Here is a 19,418-nt window from a genome sequence, read left to right as displayed (position 1 = left end):
GATGCATTATTCTTACTCAATGAGTGCAATGGTGATGCAATAGTGCTAAAACCTTAATGAATCTACGATAGAATCCGGCTAAGCCAAGGAAGCTACGCACTTGTTGCAAGTTGGTTGGTTGTGGCCAAGTTTTAATAGCATCAACTTTAGCTTCATCAACATGAACACCCTTAGAAGACACAACAAACCCCATGAAAACAAGCTTGTCAGCACCAAATGTGCATTTCTCCATATTAGCATAAAGTCGCTCATTTCTAAGAGTTTGCAAAACAGTTCTAAGATGGGTGACATGATCTTCTAGAGATTCGATAAGCACAAGTATATCATCAAAGTAGACCGCGACAAATACGCCAATGTATTTGCGAAGAAGGTAATGCATCACATGCATGAAAGTGTTAGGTGCTCCGGATAAGCCCATAGGCATGACTAACCACTCAAGCCAAACTTGGTTTTAAAAGTAGTTTTCCATTCATCACCCTCTTGAATGTGAATTTGGTAATAGCCACTTTTAAGGTCAATTTTAGAGAAAATTGTGGCTCCGCTAACCTCATCTAGCATATTGTCGTGTGGAATGGGATGTCTATAGCGAACGGTGATAGCATTTATGGGGCGGCAACTGGAACACATGCGAAAACTACCATCTCTCTTAGGCACAAGAATAACCGGAATGGAACAAGGACTTAAGCTCTCACGTACATGCCCATTGTCAATTAGGTGTTGTACTTGCCTTTGTATTTCTTTGGTTTCTTCGGGGTTGACACGGTATGGTGCCTTGTTCGGTAAAGGTGTGTCGGGGATGAGGTCGATGCGGTGTTCGATGCCTCATAGTGGAGGTAGACCCAGAGGTAGCTCATCAAAGAATACATCCTTGAATTCCTGCAATAAACGATACAACACTAAAGGTAGATGGTGAGAGGTGTTAGCCCTTGCCGTGTCATCCTTTCATACTAGGACATAGTGTATAACACTCGATGGATTCTCACACACTTCTCTCATGTCTCTTTTGGTGGCTAAAAGCACTAAGTTTTTCTTGTCACTCATCATGGAGGCACTCATTTTTGGCTTGTGGTGCTCACTCTCTTTTTGGTGGCTCACTCTCTCACTATTCTCTCCATGATGGGTGGATGCTTGCTTGTTGGCGATCACTTGACTTGGTGACATAGGTCGTAGCTCCTTTCCCTTCATCTTGAAGCTATAGTGATTGGTTCGCCCATTGTGGATGATGCCACGGTCAAATTGCCAAGGTCGTCCAAGTAGGAGGTGGAAAACGGACATGGAAACCACATCACACTCCAATGTGTCTTCGTATGCTCCAATCTTGAAGGAGACTCGAACGGTGTGCTCCACTTGAATGGTGTTGGAGTTGCTAAGCCATTGGACCTTGTAGGGACGAGGATGCTTCATCTTGACCAATTAGAGCTTGGTACATAGTTTGTCACTTGCCAAGTTGTGGCAACTTCCTCCGTCGATGATGTCCTTCACGGAACGACCATTGATGCCCGCTTTGGTTTGGAAGATGTGACAATGTTGGTCTTCGTCTTATTGGTGTTGAAGTGTTAAGACCTTGGAGACAACGAGAGCGGGGCTCGAATCATTATCACAAAAGACTTGTTCATCTTCATCTTCATTCACGCGTTGGTGCATGGCCACATGCTCAAGTGCTTCCATTTCTTCCTCACTCATGGACTCATAGGTGATGTCCTCGTTGGCGATCATGGTGCACCAAGTGGGGCACTCAAATGTCTTGTGGCCTCGGTCTTGACATGTGAAGCATTTGATGGAACTTGTCTTGACAGTCTCATCTGATGGAGTAGATGATGATGAAGCTCTCAGCTTGAGGTTGCTTGTAGTAGGAGGACGACTTGAAGATGTCGAAGTTTTCTTGTAACTTGACTTGTCGTTGTTGCTTGGTGTAGGTTTCGTCAAGGTAGAAGGCGTCGTAGTCATTGAAGCTTGATTGTATGAACCGCAGGTCTTGGAAGAGTACTTGGCATACTTGTAGTCGTCTTGCACTTGTCGCTCTGCCTTGGTAGCTTGGTGCACTAGCTCAAGGAGGTTCGAGTACGGTTGGAAATCCACAATTTTCTTGATTGGATGGTTGAGTCCATTCAAGAAGTGTGCCATAGTTGCTCCTCATCTTCCGTGACATTAGCTCGTATCATTGCAATCTCCATTTCCTTGCAATATTCTTCAATAGACTGAGTTCCTTGCTTGAGTTGTTGCAACTTCTTGAAGAGATCTCGACTATAATATGTGGGTACAAAGCACACTCGCATGACATCCTTCATTTGATTCCATGTTGTGATGGGTGGGTCACCTTTTGCTTCACACCGCTCGATGACTTGCTCCCACCAAATGAGGATATAGTCTTGGAACTCAAGAGATGTCATGGCAATCTTATTTTATTCTTCATAGTTGTGTCGACGAAAGATCTTGTCGACCTTCAATGCCCATGAACTTAGGCATGGTGAACTTGAGCTTGTCGTAGGGTTGTTCTTCAATGCGTGCGGGTCGATTGTGAAGGTGCTCTTGCCTCGGTTGAGGGTCCTCGACCGCTTGTTGCACGTGCTCCGCTTGATTAGCATGACATGGAGTGCATGGGATTCTTGCATGGTTCCTCATTTCTTGGCGCTCCTCGAGGCGTGCAGTTTCTTCTTGTCGCTCTCGTCAGATGGCCTCTTCTTGTTCTTGGTTGCATGCGTGGACGGCTTGGGTTGCTTCATTCATAGCATGTTGGGCTTCAAGGTCTTGTTCATTATGGCATTGTTGCTCTTATCGAAGGGCGTCGCCATCTTGGTTTACTTGGCGATCTTGGCGTATTGGAGCTTGCTCTTTGCCCATGGCGGCTTGTTCTTGTGGACGTTGTTGTTCACGCTCTCGAAGGAGGCCTTGCAAATCATTACCATGGAATGGATTTTGTGGAGCTTGATGATCTTCATGGTGTTGACGATGATGAGAGTGAGGTCTTGAGTGACTTGAATCCGAAGATGTATCCAAAGAGTGTCGCCTTCTTGATGATGAGGACGTTGTAGATGAGCGGGTGGCCATCATGGCGCAAATATCATCCTTGAGAGTTGCCATTGAGGTGTCGAAGTAGTCTCTTGTTAGTTCTTCGGATTGTCGCATGTCGGTAGCGAGTAGGTCGATGCGGTCGCCCAAATTTGCTTGGTGCAAAGCTCTATGCACACTGAATAGTTGATTCTTGGTGACGTAGTTATTGGGATCCTCTCTTGCTCGATCAAGAGTGGGTTTGTAGAAGTACTTGGCCTATCCATCATCTCAAATAACTAGACCAAATGTACCTTATACGATATTGAAAATTGATCAAAGATCACCCAAAGTAGTATTATGAAAGCAGCACAATTGGTACCGAATCTTGTTGATTCTCGCACCTACACAAGTAAAGCTTTTGGAGTAGCTTGGTGAGGATGGTGGTACAAAATTTATGCGATTGTTAGCAAGATTCAATAATTTTGAAAGAGATTCACAAATTCGCAAGTCTAGAAAGTAGACCAAAGCAAAAATGTGGCACACAGAAACACACGCACAGATAGATAAATGGGGTCATACAACCAAGGAACAAGCTCAAATTGTGGAATCCATACAAAATTCTCTTGTTGTACACCACTAGAGAGACGCTAGCATGATTGCTCAATAGGTGAGTGTGACGCCCGAATAATTAAGCTACAGTAAACCCCTACTGATGGTACCACTTAATCACATTACTGTTGCTAATCCTCACTTGATCCAAATCACTGTTCATGTTCAAAGTCAAATGCAAAGTCAAAATTTCAAATTTGCCAAACATGAAAACTAAAATGTTCAAATGGTGGCAAATAATCCCTGAATATTTGTCATGTTGGAACCAACCTCTTTTGGATTCCTAAAGTGCCCCTGTAAATTATTTAGTGGCCCCGCGGCATTTAAAATTTTCCTTTTCAATCCCTAAAAATGGTTAGGCAACTTCTTTTGACCCCCCAAACTTTTTGTGCCGTCTCAAGTTTTTGTGTTTAAAATTATGTGCAAAGTTTTGTTCAAAGAAAATAATCATTTGGTGTCCCAACTAAATGCAAAACGCTGAAAGGAAATAGAAATAGATTTAAAAAATAAAATAAAAGGAGAAAAGCCTTTCCCCCTCACCCTGGGCCACTTGGCCCACCAGTCCCACTTGGGCCAGCCTAGGCGCACTGCTTCCCCCTCCTCTCTGTTCACAGAGGAGGCGTGGACAGCCCCTATCGCCACCACAGCCTCGGACATCGCCATGGCGCCCATCCACGCCCCCTTCGGCGCCTATACCTCCCCCCTGAACGCTCCTCTTTCCCCCGGTCGAACCCTAGCCGGCACTTCTCCCCCCTCGCGCCGTTGCTCGCTCCCCTGCATACACCCGAAGCTACTGTCGCCGCGCCATCGTCACCGTCGCAGCCAACGTCGTCGCCTACGCGCGGGAGGACGTCAAGGAGGACCGCGACCGCCGGCTTCGTCCGTCCCGGGCATCAGCTCAAGCCGGGTGGCTCGTACGCTCGCCATCGCCGTTTCTTCACCGCGTACATCGCCGGCCGCCGTCATCGATTGCCTCGTCTCCGGTCCATCCCCGGCAATCTCGAGCTCATCTCCGGCACCGCAGTGAGCTCCTTCCCCGATTCCCTAGCTTTTCCCCCTTGGCCCGTCGCCGTATCATCATCCCTGCGAGCCCGGCCGCCATGGCCGAAGCTTCGCGTCCGAGCACGCTCGCCTGCGTATGGCCGCATCCGCGAGCGCTCCTGCCCGCTAGCCCGCGCCCTAGCCGTGCCCCGCGCGTACCCACGCGTGTGCCCGTGGTCACTGCTGATCTTTTGCCGATGCCCCGCTGCTTGCCCTGCTGTGCCCGCGCGCGCCCGTGGTCGTTGCTTCTGCAGTTTTCCTGTCGCTGCTGTCTTGCTGTTATGCTGCCGCTGCTACCTTGCTCTTTGCTGCTGCTATTCTTGCCGCAGCTGCTGCCCTTTGCTATTGCCACTCCTACCTGCTCTCGCTGCAGTTGCTATTGCTGACCATGGCCTTGACCATGGCCGAGAGCACCATGTGCGTCCTCTGTGTGTGTGTGTGACCGGCTGGGAAATTTCCATGGAGACCGGCCCTGATTAGATTAGGGACTAAGGCCCGTCTAGTACTAACCTACCCCACATTGAGCCTATTACATGGGGCCCGCACTAGGTAAATTGTTGAACTAAAATAATTTTAACACATGTCACACTGACATATGGGCCCCACTGCTAAATAAAACCAATTAGTTAAAATAGTTTAACACCAGTCCATGACATGCGGGCCCTTTAACCGTGTGTCACACAAACGTCCGGAACCGGGAAAACTTTCCCGGACGTTTCCCCCTTTGCCAGTATCGCCTAGCGCTGCGTTAGAACACTTCTAGCCCCGCTTCTTGTCTTGGTATGCATATGTTTGCGTGTATTTACTGTTTCTTCCCCCTCTTCTCTTCGGTAGACCCCGAGACCGTTGTTGATGTCCCTGTGATCTACTACGTCATCGACGGCACTTCTACCCCTTTTCAGCGGAGCTTCCAGGCAAGCCCCCCCTTTGATCATCCCGATATCGCCCATTCTATACTCCCATGCTTGCATTAGATTTTACTACTGTTATTGTTTGCTCCTATTCTGATGCATAGCCTGCTTTTGTACCTGCTTTTGTTACCTAACTGTTTGTAACGCCCGGATAATTAGGCTACAGTAAAACTCTTCTAATGATGCCATGTCATCCATGTTACTGTTGCTAATCAAGTGGTAGTTCAAAATCATTGCAAATTCAAAATATGAATTAGTGACAAACACCCTAAGTTTTAAAAAGGCAAAGCGAAAATGTTCGGGGGTTGCCAAATATTGCACTGGTAATTATGGTGAAGCAAACACCATTTTATAAATTGCCTAAATGCCCTAAAACTAAATAAAATAGAAAGGGAAAATAAATAAAAGAAAGAAATTACAAAAAAAACAAAAAAAGGGGGGGAAGCCCCCTGGACCAGGCAGCCCAACCCACCCGCACGGCCACCGCCCAACCCCCCTGGCCCGCAGCCAGCCTGGCCGGCCCAGCCGGCCCAGCTCCCGCACCGCGTCCCCTTCCCCTGTTCCCCCGACCCGGGTCGGAACAGGGCATGTCCCAGCCGAACCCCCCTCGCCGGCGACGAGACGAGGGGATAAGGACGCCGGCGCCGCGCCCCCTCGGTCTCTCCTCCCACTCGCCCCCACTCTCCCCTCGGTCCTTGCGCCTTCCCCCTCAGATCCACCGCGCTCCCCTTCGTTCCCCTCCGTAACCGAGCGCCGCCGTCGCCATGGCTGCGCCATAGCCGCGGCCACCGGCCACCCCGCGCCTCGCTAGCACGTCCACGAGACGCGCCGACGACCTCTACTTCGGCTACGCCTCGCCATCGAGCTCGAGGAGCACCGCAGGCCACGGATCGAGTCGTCTGCTTCCTCGACGGCCGCCGGCGATCCCCTTCCTCCCCGGCGAGCTCTGCTGCTCCTAAGCCACCACGGGTCTTTCTTGACCGCTCGGTGAGCTCCACCCCGTCCTCTCCCCTCTCCTTCTTCGCCTCACTGCGCCCTAGCTAGCTGCCGCCGAAGCACCCGACCGCGCCGCCGCCTGCGCGCGTCGCCGGCGCCCTTCCGGTGACCAAATGGTCACGGGGCCGAGTCCTTTGTGCTCAGCGCGTCGCGCAGGTCCATCCTAGCCTTCCCTTTCACCCCGAAGCGCGCTGTGTCGCCATCTTCATTTCACGCCCGAACCACCTCGCCGCCGACGAGCTCGTGGCGCTCGACTCCGGCCACCACCGCCTCTACAACCACCCCCACTCACTCCGCCGTCGTCTTGCCGTTCGAACGCGACCGGTCCCGCTCGATTTGGTGCCCTATGGGCGAAACCCGCCACTCTCCCGAGCCGCGCCGCCGCGGAAACGGACTCGCCGGCGTCTAAACGCCGGTCGGCTGATGTGGCATGCGTGGGGTCCACCCCCTGGGTCACTGCCTGTGGGCCTGGGGGCCCCAACTGGCCAAGTTGACCGGGTCAACTACGCTGATGTGGCAGCTACTGCCACTGACATGCGGGCCCGCGTGAGTTAAAACATTTTGTAAAAAGATAAAATGCTAATTATTTCATTAATTAATTTAGTTAACTAAACAGTCACTGACTACTGGGTCCCACCCACTAATTAACCCAATTATTAGTCTAAAACCCCCTTGTTATTACCCTGTCAATGACATGTGGGTCCCACTGGACCCACCTGTCTGGTTTGACTGGTCAACCGACCAGTTGACCTGCTAACATCACTCTGATGTCATGCTTGCGTCATCAGACACTGTTCTGGATAATGTTGGCTTTAGATAAATAATTAAAATCAGAAAATGATTTAAATCTTTAGAAAATCATATCTTTTAATCCGTAACTTGGATGAAAATACTTTCTACATGAAAGTTGCTCACAACGACGAGACGAATCCGGATACGCAGCCCGTTCATCTGCCGCACACCCCTAGCATACCGAACACGCAACTTTCCCCCTCCGGTTCGTCAGTCCGAAAACGCGGAACACCGGGAATACTTTCCCGGATGTTTTCCCCCTTCGTCGGTATCACCTACTACCGCGATTGGGCACACGTAGCATCGTTACTTGACATGTCATGCATCGATATGCATCTGTTTACTTGGTATTCATTGTTTCTTCCCCCTCTTCTCTCCGGTAGACTACGAGACCGACGCTGCTGCTGCCCAGTTCGACTACGGAGTTGACGACCCCTCTCTCTTGCCAGAGCAACCAGGCAAGCCCCCCCCCCTTGATCACCAGATATCGCCTATTCTCTTCTATACTGCTTGCATTAGAGTAGTGTAGCCTGTTACTGCTTTCCGTTGATCCTATTCTGATGCATAGCCTGACATTGTTGCTACATCTGTTGATACCTTACCTGCAATCCTAAATGCTTAGTATAGGATGCTAGTTTATCACCTTTGGCCCTACATTCTTGTCGGTCTGCCTTGCTATACTATTGGGACGTGATCACTCGGGAGGTGATCATGGGTATATACTATACATACATACATACTATACAGATGGTGACTAAAGTCGGGTCAGCTCGAAGAGTACCCGCGAGTGATTCACGGATTGGGGGGCTGAAAGGACCTTTGTCCCGATGGCCCTCTGTGTGGATCTTTGTGGCGGAGCGACAGGGTAGGTTGAGACCGCCTAGGAGAGAGGTGGGCCTGGCCCTGTTCGGCGTTCGCGGATACTTAACACGCTTAACGAGATCTTGGTATTTGATCTGAGTTGGCTATGAGCCTATACGCACTAACCATCTACGCGGGAGTAGTTATGGGTATCCCGGCGTCGTGGTATCAGCCGAAGCACTTCAGACGTCAGCGACGGAGCGGCGCGCGCCGGATTGGAACGTAAGCCTGCTCTTGTATTAAGGGGGCTAGTTCTGCTTCCGGCCGCCCTCGCAACATGCAGGTGTGCTATGGGCGATGGGCCCAGACCCCTGTGCGCTTAGGTTTAGACCGGCGTGCTGGCCTCTCTGTTTTGCCTAGGTGGGGCTGCGACGTGTTGATCTTCCGCGGCCGGGCATGACCCAGGAAAGTGTGTCCGGCCAAATGGGATCAAGCGTGTTGGGTTATGTGGTGCACCCCTGCAGGGAAGTTAATCTATTCGAATAGCCGTGATCTTCGGTAACAGGACGACTTGGAGCTGTACCTTGACCTTATGACAACTAGAACCGGATACTTAATAAAACACACCCTTCCAAGTGCCAGATACAACCGGTGGTCGCTCTACCTCAGGGATATGAGGAGGGGATCGCCGGGTAGGATTATGCTATGAGATGCTATTTGGAGATGCTACATGGAGATGCTACTTGGAGGACTTCAATCTACTCTCTTCTACTTGATGCAAGACGGTGGCTGCGAGAAGCGTAGTCTTCGACAGGATTAGTTATCCCCCTCTTATTCTGGCATTCTGCAGTTCAGTCCACTGATATGGCCTCCTTACACATATACCCATGCATATGTAGTGTAGTTCCTTGCTTGCGAGTACTTTGGATGAGTACTCACGGTTGCTTTCTCCCCCCTTTTTCCCCTTTCCTTTCTTTCTGGTTGTCGCAACCAGATGCTGGAGTTGAGGAGCCAGACGCCACCGTCTACGACGACCCCTACTACACTGGAGGTGCCTACTACTACGTGCTGCCCGCTGATGACGACGTGGAGTAGTTTAGGAGGATCCCAGGCAGGAGGCCTGCGCCTCTTTCGATCTGTATCCCAGTTTGTGCTAGCCTTCTTAAGGCATACTTGTTTAACTTATGTCTGTACTCAGATATTGTTGCTTCCGCTGACTCGTCTATGATCGAGCACTTGTATTCGAGCCCTCGAGGCCCCTGGCTTGTATTATGATGCTTGTATGACTTATTTATGTCTTAGAGTTGTGTTGTGATATCTTCCCGTGAGTCCCTGATCTTGATCGTACACGTTTGCGTGCATGATTAGTGTACGATTGAATCGGGGGCGTCACAAGTTGGTATCAGAGCCGACTGCCTGTAGGAATCCCCCTTCCACACTCCTTGGCCGAAGTCGAGTCTAGACATTACAAAAACTTTTACTAACTTGGTTGTGTGCCTTACGGGCCCACGTCGCCATTGGGTGGTACTAGGATCTTTTACTCCTCGACCTTTACTCTGGGACTCTGAACTCTTTTCTACTCGGGTTAAACGAATTTACTAACTCTGACATTAGGATCCCGTTACCATGTTCACCCCAAAGTTGGATAAGCCATAGTTATTCTGCAGGATAGCATTTTGAATAGTGCCCATGTTGTCATTTGACTCCATTGAAACATCTTTGTTTTCAGATGGAACCCACGAGGCAGGTCGTGCGCCACACTGCGGCCATTGGTGCCTCAGGATCACCTGATGTGCTAGCTGATATGATGACCTATCTGGGTTATCGCTGGCACCCTGAGTACACCGTCTACGAGGAGTACCAGGACTTTAACCAGGAGCAGTACCGTGCCATCGTCCACCTCTACTCTCGGGAGTATGAGTCCACTACCGTGCTGCACACCGCTCATGGTGTTGGAGTGACCATCGAGATGGCAGTCCACGATGCTGCTCATGCTGCTCTGACACGTCTTCGTGGAGAGTATCAGGCGTTGGACACTTCCCCTTTCAGACACATTCCTATCGCATCTGACGTTGGCGCGGAGGGATACTACACTGCCGCCTACTCCACCGTCACCCGAGAGCCCTTCCACCATCAGCGCCTGGTTCTGCATGCTGATGGGCTGGACCGAGCTAATAGAGCTCTTCGCCACGAGTTGTACACCACTCGTCAGCACCTTTACAGGGCTCTGACGCTGTTGCACCCCTTTGTCCGGTCTGGACAGCTGTCGCGTTCTGCGATCTACCCAGCCAGGACCGTGATGCCCCACGGTGTCGGATGGCCAGAGGTGGGAGGCTACTCTCCCGCACTTGGTCCTCTTCTGCCACCTGAGCGTCGGGTTCTACACCAGAGTATCCGCGGCCCCCAGGCCACGACGTGGAGGACTATCCGTTGCCTCACTACCAGCTGTCAGGTTACAGCTACCTTCACAGTACCTCCTGGGACTGATGTAGTCTTGCTCATTAGTATTAGATGCATTCGTGAGCCTGCGTGCCGCCTATAATGACTTAGTCTATGTACTGGACTCTGTGTACTGAGCTCTATGTCCGACCCCTTTTGTAAGTTATGCCGACTATCTATGTGGTATCTGTCGTGCTCCTTTCATTATGCATGTTTCATCATGAATGATTCTTGTCTATGCAAATTTCTCAATACTGAACTACCCCTGTTATATACTAGCAGGATGGTTAGACCAGCTGGTCGTGGTCGTGGTGGCAACTTCCCACCACCGCCTAAGTACATGGCTGGTATGATCCAACAGCTTGAGATGAATCGCTAGTTCATGGAAAACGTGATGGCTCAGTTTCCTCGCCCCAATATGAACCAACATCCAAACACAACAACTCTGCAGGATTTCATACGCCTCAACCCAAGTGTGTACCACAGCTCAACCCAGCCGCTGGATGCTGATGACTGGCTCCGTGACATCACCTATGAGATGGAGTCTGCTGATGTAGCCCCTGCCAGCTATGTCACTTTTGCTTCCTTCTTCCTGAAGGGACCCGCAGCTCAATGGTGGGACAGCCACAGGCGTACTCTGCCAGTTGGAACAATCATCACCTGGCCAGACTTCCAGGCTGCTTTCCGTGCCCGCTTCATCCCCCAAGGAGTCATGGACCGGAAGAAGCGTGAGTTTCGCAACCTCACCCAAGGCAACAAGACTGTTGAAGCTTATCAGCGAGAGTTTCTGGACTTGTCTCGCTATGCTAAAGAGGACATTGCAACTGATGCACGTAGGCAGGAGAAGTTCCGTGACGGCCTTCAAGCTGACATCAAGCTCGCACTTCTAGTGCACGACTTTGCTGATTTCGCCACCTTGGTGAATAAGGCCATCAATGTTGAGACTGGTCTGCAAGAACACCAGAGCTCTCAAAGGTGCAACCGTGACACGGGCTCATCTTCGGGCCCGCCCTCGCAGAAGCGTAAGATATGGATCCCGAACAACATGTACCGTCCAAATGCACCAGCCCCAAGGTAGTCTTACGCTGCACCTCGTCTGCCTACTGCTCCAACTAGGCAGCCAAGGCTTCCAGCTCCGCCACCCCAAGCTCCTGTTCCCACTCCCAATAATGGCCTGTGCTACAAGTGTGGTCAACCAGGTCACCGTGCTAGGGATTGCATTCAGAATCAGAATCAACTGGCCCTTCCAGCCGCTGGCCGTGGAAACAACCAGACCCGCAATAACAATGCCAAGTCTTATGGCCGTGTTCATGCCAACCACGTTGATCTGAATGAAGCTCAAGACCAGCCTGCTACTGTGATGGGTACACTCCTCGTAAATTCAGTACCAGCATCCGTTTTATTTGATACTGGTGCATCGCATTCATTCATGTCTGAAGATTTCGCATTCATGCATGGCATTAAAAGTGAAGACATGAATGCTTCACTATTAGTACACACCCCTGCGGGCCAATGTCGAACCTCCATGATTTGCAACGACGTCCCCGTTGAAATCGAAGGACTGGAATTCCTCGTCTCTCCCATCGTACTGAAGTCCTGTAGCATTGATCTCATTCTGGGAATGAATTGGTTAAAAGCGCATACTGCTTCTATCGTTTGTGCCACCAAGACCGTCCATCTGCTACACCCTTCTGATGAGATAATAAGCTACAATGCCCATCTGGTTAAGAATGCCGAGGTAAGGCTCTATGCATTGAATGCATTGAACGCTGCACCACTCGAGGGTATTGAAAACATTCCTGTCGTGCATGACTTCCTCGACGTCTTTCCAGAAGAACTCCCAAGGATTCCCCCCGCTAGAGCTGTCGAATTCGTCATCGACTTGAAACCAGGCACCACTCCTATAGCCAAGCGACCCTACAAGATGCCGCCGCATGAACTCCTTGAGCTTAAGGAGGAAATCGATAAATCTCTTCGAAGTGGTTTCATTCGCCCAAGTTGCTCTCCTTGGGGAGCACCTTCTCTCTTTGTCAAGAAGAAAGATGGGACAAACCGATTGGTCCAAGACTACCGTCCTATAAATCAAGCTACCATTCAGAATAAGTATCCTCTTCCTCGGATCAATGATCTGTATGATCAACTGGCTGGTTCATCAGTGTTCTCTAAACTCGACTTGAGGTTGGGTTACCACCAGATCCGTGTTCGTGAGGAGGATATCCCCAAGACCGCCTTTGTGACTCGTTATGGTTCATACGAGTACACCGTCATGTCTTTCGGCTTGACCAATGCTCCAGCCACCTTCTCTCGCCTGATGAACTATATATTCATGGATTACCTCGACAAGTTCGTCGTGGTTTATCTGGATGATATCCTGATATTTTCCAAGAGTGAAGAAGAACATGCTGAACATCTTCGTCTTGTGCTGGAAAAGCTACGAGAGCATCAGCTATATGCCAAGTTCTCCAAGTGTGAATTCTAGCTTCCCAAAGTAACCTATCTCGGGCATGTCATCTCTAAGGATGGTATTGCCGTCAACCCTGAACGAGTTCAGGCTATTCTCGATTGGACTCCTCCGAAGAACGTTAAGCAAGTCAGAAGTTTTCTCGGTCTCGCCAGCTACTGCCGTCGATTCGTCGAGAACTTCTCCAAGATTGCCAGGCCTCTGACTAACCTATTGCATAAGGGCGTCAAGTTCCAATGGACAGATAAATGTCAGGAAAGTTTCCAGGCACTCAAGGACAAGTTGACTTCTGCCCCAGTACTAGCTCCTCCTGATACTAAGAAGGACTTCGTCATTTACTGCGACGCTTCCCGTCAAGGACTAGGCTGTGTCCTAATGCAAGAGCGCAAAGTGGTTGCTTATGCCTCTCGGCAATTGCGCCCTCACGAAGAGAACTACCCAGTTCACGACCTCAAACTTGCTGCTGTCATTCATGCGCTAAAACAGTGGTGACATTACCTACTCGGTAATCGTTGTGAGATCTTCACTGACCACCAAAGTCTGAAGTATCTGTTTACTCAGCCAGACCTGAACCTCCGTCAGCAGAGATGGATGGAGACTGTTGCAGACTTTGATTTGGGTATTTCCTATACACCAGGCAAGGCTAATGTAATGGCTGATGCCTTGAGCCGCAAGTCTTACTGCAACCACCTCCAGGTTCACAAAGTTCAGCCCTCACTTGTTGAAGAATTCAGAAAGCTAAACCTCCATATTGTTCCTCCGGGTGCACTCGCTCCCCCCTCCTCCGGAGTTCCGCAAGATGAATCTCCGTGTTGTTTCCCAGGGTTCCCTCTATACCCTGGCTGTTGAACCCGATCTCGTGGGCACCATAAAGACAATGCAGGGATTTGACTCTGAAGTCTACAAGATTAAGCAAGACCTCAAAGAAGGAAGTCCCTCATCCTTCACCATTGCTGATGATGGCGCCTTGTACTTCAAAGGCCGCCTAGTGGTGCCGTGTAAGAAGGAAAACCTGAATATGACACAGGAGGTTATGAAAGAAGCTCATGATACGCCTCTATGTATCCATCCTGGTAGTACAAAGATGTACCAAGACATCCGCCAGAGATTCTGGTGGTCTAACATGAAGCAAGACATTGCTTGTTATGTTGCTGAATGTGACGTTTGCCGTCGTATCAAAGAAGAACATCAAAGGCCTGGTGGAACTCTGCAACCTATATCTATTCCTGAATGGAAATGGGACCATGTCGAGATGGACTTCATTACTGGATTTCCCAAATCGCAAAAGGGTAATGATGCTATTCTTGTCGTCATTGACCGACTTTCTAAGGTTGCACATTTTCTGGCGGTCAAAGAAACGATCACTGCTAGTCAGCTTGCAACTCTCTACATGTCCAGAATTGTTTCGCTTCACGGTATTCCACTGGTTATCAGTTCAGACCGTGGCAGTTTATTCACTTCAAGATTCTGGGCAAGTTTCCAAGAAGCTATGGGCACTCATCTGTCTTTCAGCACTGCGTTTCATCGGCAGTCACAAGGGCAAGTTGAACGTGTCAACCAAGTTCTCGAAGACATGCTTCGAGCTTGTGTTATTTCCTTCGGCAAGAAATGGGAGGAATCTCTCCCGTATGCTGAGTTCTCTTATAATAATAGCTATCAAGCTAGTCTGAAGATGGCCCCCTTCGAAGTGTTATATGGACGAAAGTGCCGAACCCCTCTGAACTGGTCAGAAACTGGGGAACGTCCACTCTTCGGTCCGGATATTATCCAACATGCCGAAGAGCAAGTCCGCATTATTCGCGAGAATCTCAAGACTGCTCAGTCACGCCAAAAGAGTAATTATGACCGTCATCATAAAGACATGGTCTATCAACCTGGCGAAAAGGCCTATCTTCGAGTTACACCAATGAAGGGTGCTCACCGCTTCGGGATCAAGGGCAAGCTAGCTCCTCGCTATATTGGCCCATTCACTATTCTCGAGAGGCGTGGAAAGGTGGCATATCAACTGGAGCTTCCGCCGAACCTTTCTCAGGTTCACGATGTGTTCCATGTATCACAGCTCCGCCGTTGCTTCAAGGACCCGATCCGAGGAGTGGATCATGAAGTGCTCGAATTGCAACAGGACCTCTCCTATAAAGAGCATCCGGTCCGCATTCTCTACCAAGCTGAACGCCGCACACGCCAGAAGGCGATCAAGTTCCTCAAAGTTCAGTGGTCGCACCATTCTGAAGATGAAGCCACTTGGGAACGTGAGGATCGCCTGCGTGATGAATACCCCACACTGTTTCCTTCTACCTCCTAAATCTCGGGACGAGATTTCTTGTAGTGGAGGAGATTTGTAACGCCCGGATAATTAGGCTATAGTAAAACTCTTCTAATGATGCCATGTCATCCATGTTACTGTTGCTAATCAAGTGGTAGTTCAAAATCATTGCAAATTCAAAATATGAACTAGTGACAAACACCCTAAGTTTTAAAAAGGCAAAGCGAAAATGTTCGGGGGTTGCCAAATATTGCACTGGTAATTATGGTGAAGCAAACACCATTTTATAAATTGCCTAAATGCCCTAAAACTAAATAAAATAGAAAGGGAAAATAAATAAAAGAAAGAAATTACAAAAAAAGGGGGGGAAGCCCCCTGGACCAGGCAGCCCAACCCACCCGCACGGCCACCGCCCAACCCCCCTGGCTCGCAGCCCGCCTGGCCGGCCCAGCCGGCCCAGCTCCCGCACCGCGTCCCCTTCCCCTATTCCCCCGACCCGGGTCGGAACAGGGCACGTCCCAGCCGAACCCCCCTCGCCGGCGACGAGACGAGGGGATAAGGACGCCGACGCCGCGCCCCCTCGGTCTCTCCTCCCACTCGCCCCCACTCTCCCCTCGGTCCTTGCGCCTTCCCCCTCAGATCCACCGCGCTCCCCTTCGTTCCCCTCCGTAACCGAGCGCCGCCGTCGCCATGGCTGCGCCATAACCGCGGCCACCGGCCACCCCGCGCCTCGCTAGCACGTCCACGAGACGCGCCGACGACCTCTACTTCGGCTACGCCTCGCCATCGAGCTCGAGGAGCACCGCAGGCCACGGATCGAGTCGTCTGCTTCCTCGACGGCCGCCGGCGATCCCCTTCCTCCCCGGCGAGCTCTGCTGCTCCTAAGCCACCACGGGTCTTTCTTGACCGCTCGGTGAGCTCCACTCCGTCCTCCCCCCTCTCCTTCTTCGCCTCACTGCGCCCTAGCTAGCTGCCGCCGAAGCACCCGACCGCGCCGCCGCCTGCGCGCGTCGCCGGCGCCCTTCCGGTGACCAAATGGTCACGGGGCCGAGTCCTTTGTGCTCAGCGCGTCGCGCAGGTCCATCCTAGCCTTCCCTTTCACCCCGAAGCGCGCTGTGTCGCCATCTTCATTTCACGCCCGAACCACCTCGCCGCCGACGAGCTCGTGGCGCTCGACTCCGGCCACCACCGCCTCTACAACCACCCCCACTCACTCCGCCGTCGTCTTGCCGTTCGAACGCGACCGTCCCGCTCGATTTGGTGCCCTATGGGCGAAACCCGCCACTCTCCCGAGCCCGCGCCGCCGCGGAAACGGACTCGCCGGCGTCTAAACGCCGGCCGGCTGATGTGGCATGCGTGGGGTCCACCCCCTGGGTCACTGCCTGTGGGCCTGGGGGCCCCAACTGGCCAAGTTGACCGGGTCAACTACGCTGATGTGGCAGCTACTGCCACTGACATGCGGGCCCGCGTGAGTTAAAACATTTTGTAAAAAGATAAAATGCTAATTATTTCATTAATTAATTTAGTTAACTAAACAGTCACTGACTACTGGGTCCCACCCACTAATTAACCCAATTATTAGTCTAAAACCCCCTTGTTATTACCCTGTCAATGACATGTGGGTCCCACTGGACCCACCTGTCTGGTTTGACTGGTCAACCGACCAGTTGACCTGCTGACATCACTCTGATGTCATGCTTGCGTCATCAGACACTGTTCTGGATAATGTTGGCTTTAGATAAATAATTAAAATCAGAAAATGATTTAAATCTTTAGAAAATCATATCTTTTAATCCGTAACTCGGATGAAAATACTTTCTACATGAAAGTTGCTCAGAACGACGAGACGAATCCGGATACGCAGCCCGTTCATCCGCCGCACACCTCTAACATACCGAAACACGCAACTTTCCCCCTCCGGTTCATCGGTCCAAAAACGCGAACACCGGGAATACTTTCCCGGATGTTTCCCCCCTTCGTCGGTATCACCTACTACCGCGATTGGGCACACCTAGCATCGTTACTTGACATGTCATGCATCGATATGCATCTGTTTGCATTGTATTCATTGTTTCTTCCCCCTCTTCTCTCCGGTAGACTACGAGACCGACGCTGCTGCTGCCCAGTTCGACTACGGAGTTGACGACCCCTCTCTCTTGCCAGAGCAACCAGGCAAGCCCCCCCCCCTTGATCACCAGATATCGCCTATTCTCTTCTATACTGCTTGCATTAGAGTAGTGTAGCCTGTTACTGCTTTCCGTTGATCCTATTCTGATGCATAGCCTGACATTGTTGCTACATCTGTTGATACCTTACCTGCAATCCTAAATACTTAGTATAGGATGCTAGTTTATCATCATTGGCCCTACATTCTTGTCAGTCTGCCTTGCTATACTATTGGGCCGTGATCACTCGGGAGGTGATCACGGGTATATACTATACATACATACATACTATACAGATGGTGACTAAAGTCGGGTCAGCTCGAAGAGTACCCGCGAGTGATTCACGGATTGGGGGCTGAAAGGACCTTTGTCCCGACGGCCCTCTGTGTGGATCTTTGTGGCGGAGCGACAGGGCAGGTTGAGACCGCCTAGGAGAGAGGTGGGCCTGGCCCTGTTCGGCGTTCGCGGATACTTAACACGCTTAACGAGATCTTGGTATTTGATCTGAGTTGGCTACGAGCCTATACGCACTAACCATCTACGCGGGAGTAGTTATGGGTATCCCGGCGTCGTGGTATCAGCCGAAGCACTTCAGACGTCAGCGACGGAGCGGCGTGCGCCGGATTGGAACGTAAGCCTGCTCTTGTATTAAGGGGGCTAGTTCTGCTTCCGGCCGCCCACGCAACGTGCAGGTGTGCTATGGGCGATGGGCCCAGACCCCTGTGCGCTTAGGTTTAGACCGGCGTGCTGGCCTCTCTGTTTTGCCTAGGTGGGGCTGCGACGTGTTGATCTTCCGCGGCCGGGCATGACCCAGGAAAGTGTGTCCGGCCAAATGGGATCAAGCGTGTTGGGTTATGTGGTGCACCCCTGCAGGGAAGTTAATCTATTCGAATAGCCGTGATCTTCGGTAACAGGACGACTTGGAGTTGTACCTTGACCTTATGACAACTAGAACCGGATACTTAATAAAACACACCCTTCCAAGTGCCAGATACAACCGGTGGTCGCTCTACCTCAGGGATATGAGGAGGGGATCGCCGGGTAGGATTATGCTATGAGATGCTATTTGGAGATGCTACTTGGAGATGCTACTTGGAGGACTTCAATCTACTCTCTTCTACTTGATGCAAGACGGTGGCTGCGAGAAGCGTAGTCTTCGACAGGATTAGTTATCCCCCTCTTATTCTGGCATTCTGCAGTTCAGTCCACTGATATGGCCTCCTTACACATATACCCATGCATATGTAGTGTAGTTCCTTGCTTGCGAGTACTTTGGATGAGTACTCACGGTTGCTTTCTCCCCCCTTTTTCCCCTTTCCTTTCTTTCTGGTTGTCGCAACCAGATGTTGGAGTTCAGGAGCCAGACGCCACCGTCGACGATGACCCCTACTACACTGGAGGTGCCTACTACTACGTGCTGCCCGCTGATGACGACCTGGAGTAGTTTAGGAGGATCCCAGGCAGGAGGCCTGCGCCTCTTTCGATCTGTATCCCAGTTTGTGCTAGCCTTCTTAAGGCATACTTGTTTAACTTATGTCTGTACTCAGATATTGTTGCTTCCGCTGACTCGTCTATGATCGAGCACTTGTATTCGAGCCCTCGAGGCCCCTGGCTTGTCTTATGATGCTTGTATGACTTATTTATGTTTTAGAGTTGTGTTGTGATATCTTCCCGTGAGTCCCTAATCTTGATCGTACACGTTTGCGTGCATGATTAGTGTACAATTGAATCGGGGGCGTCACACTGTTTATCCTAAACTGCTTAGTATAGGTTGGTTAGTGATCCATCAGTGACCCTCCACCTTGTCCTTGTTGCCCCTGCTTCATCATCGACGACTCGATCAGTGTGATCGACGACCAGAGCCCGACACCTCACATCACATCCCCTTTTGTTGCTCGACTCTGCAGAGCTACTATCGAGTGCCGAGGGTGATCCCTCATAACGCACTC

This window comes from Triticum aestivum, chromosome 6B, assembly GCF_018294505.1.
Source record: "Triticum aestivum cultivar Chinese Spring chromosome 6B, IWGSC CS RefSeq v2.1, whole genome shotgun sequence".
Classification (NCBI taxonomy): Eukaryota; Viridiplantae; Streptophyta; class Magnoliopsida; order Poales; family Poaceae; genus Triticum; species Triticum aestivum.
This window is presented reverse-complemented; position numbering follows the sequence as displayed.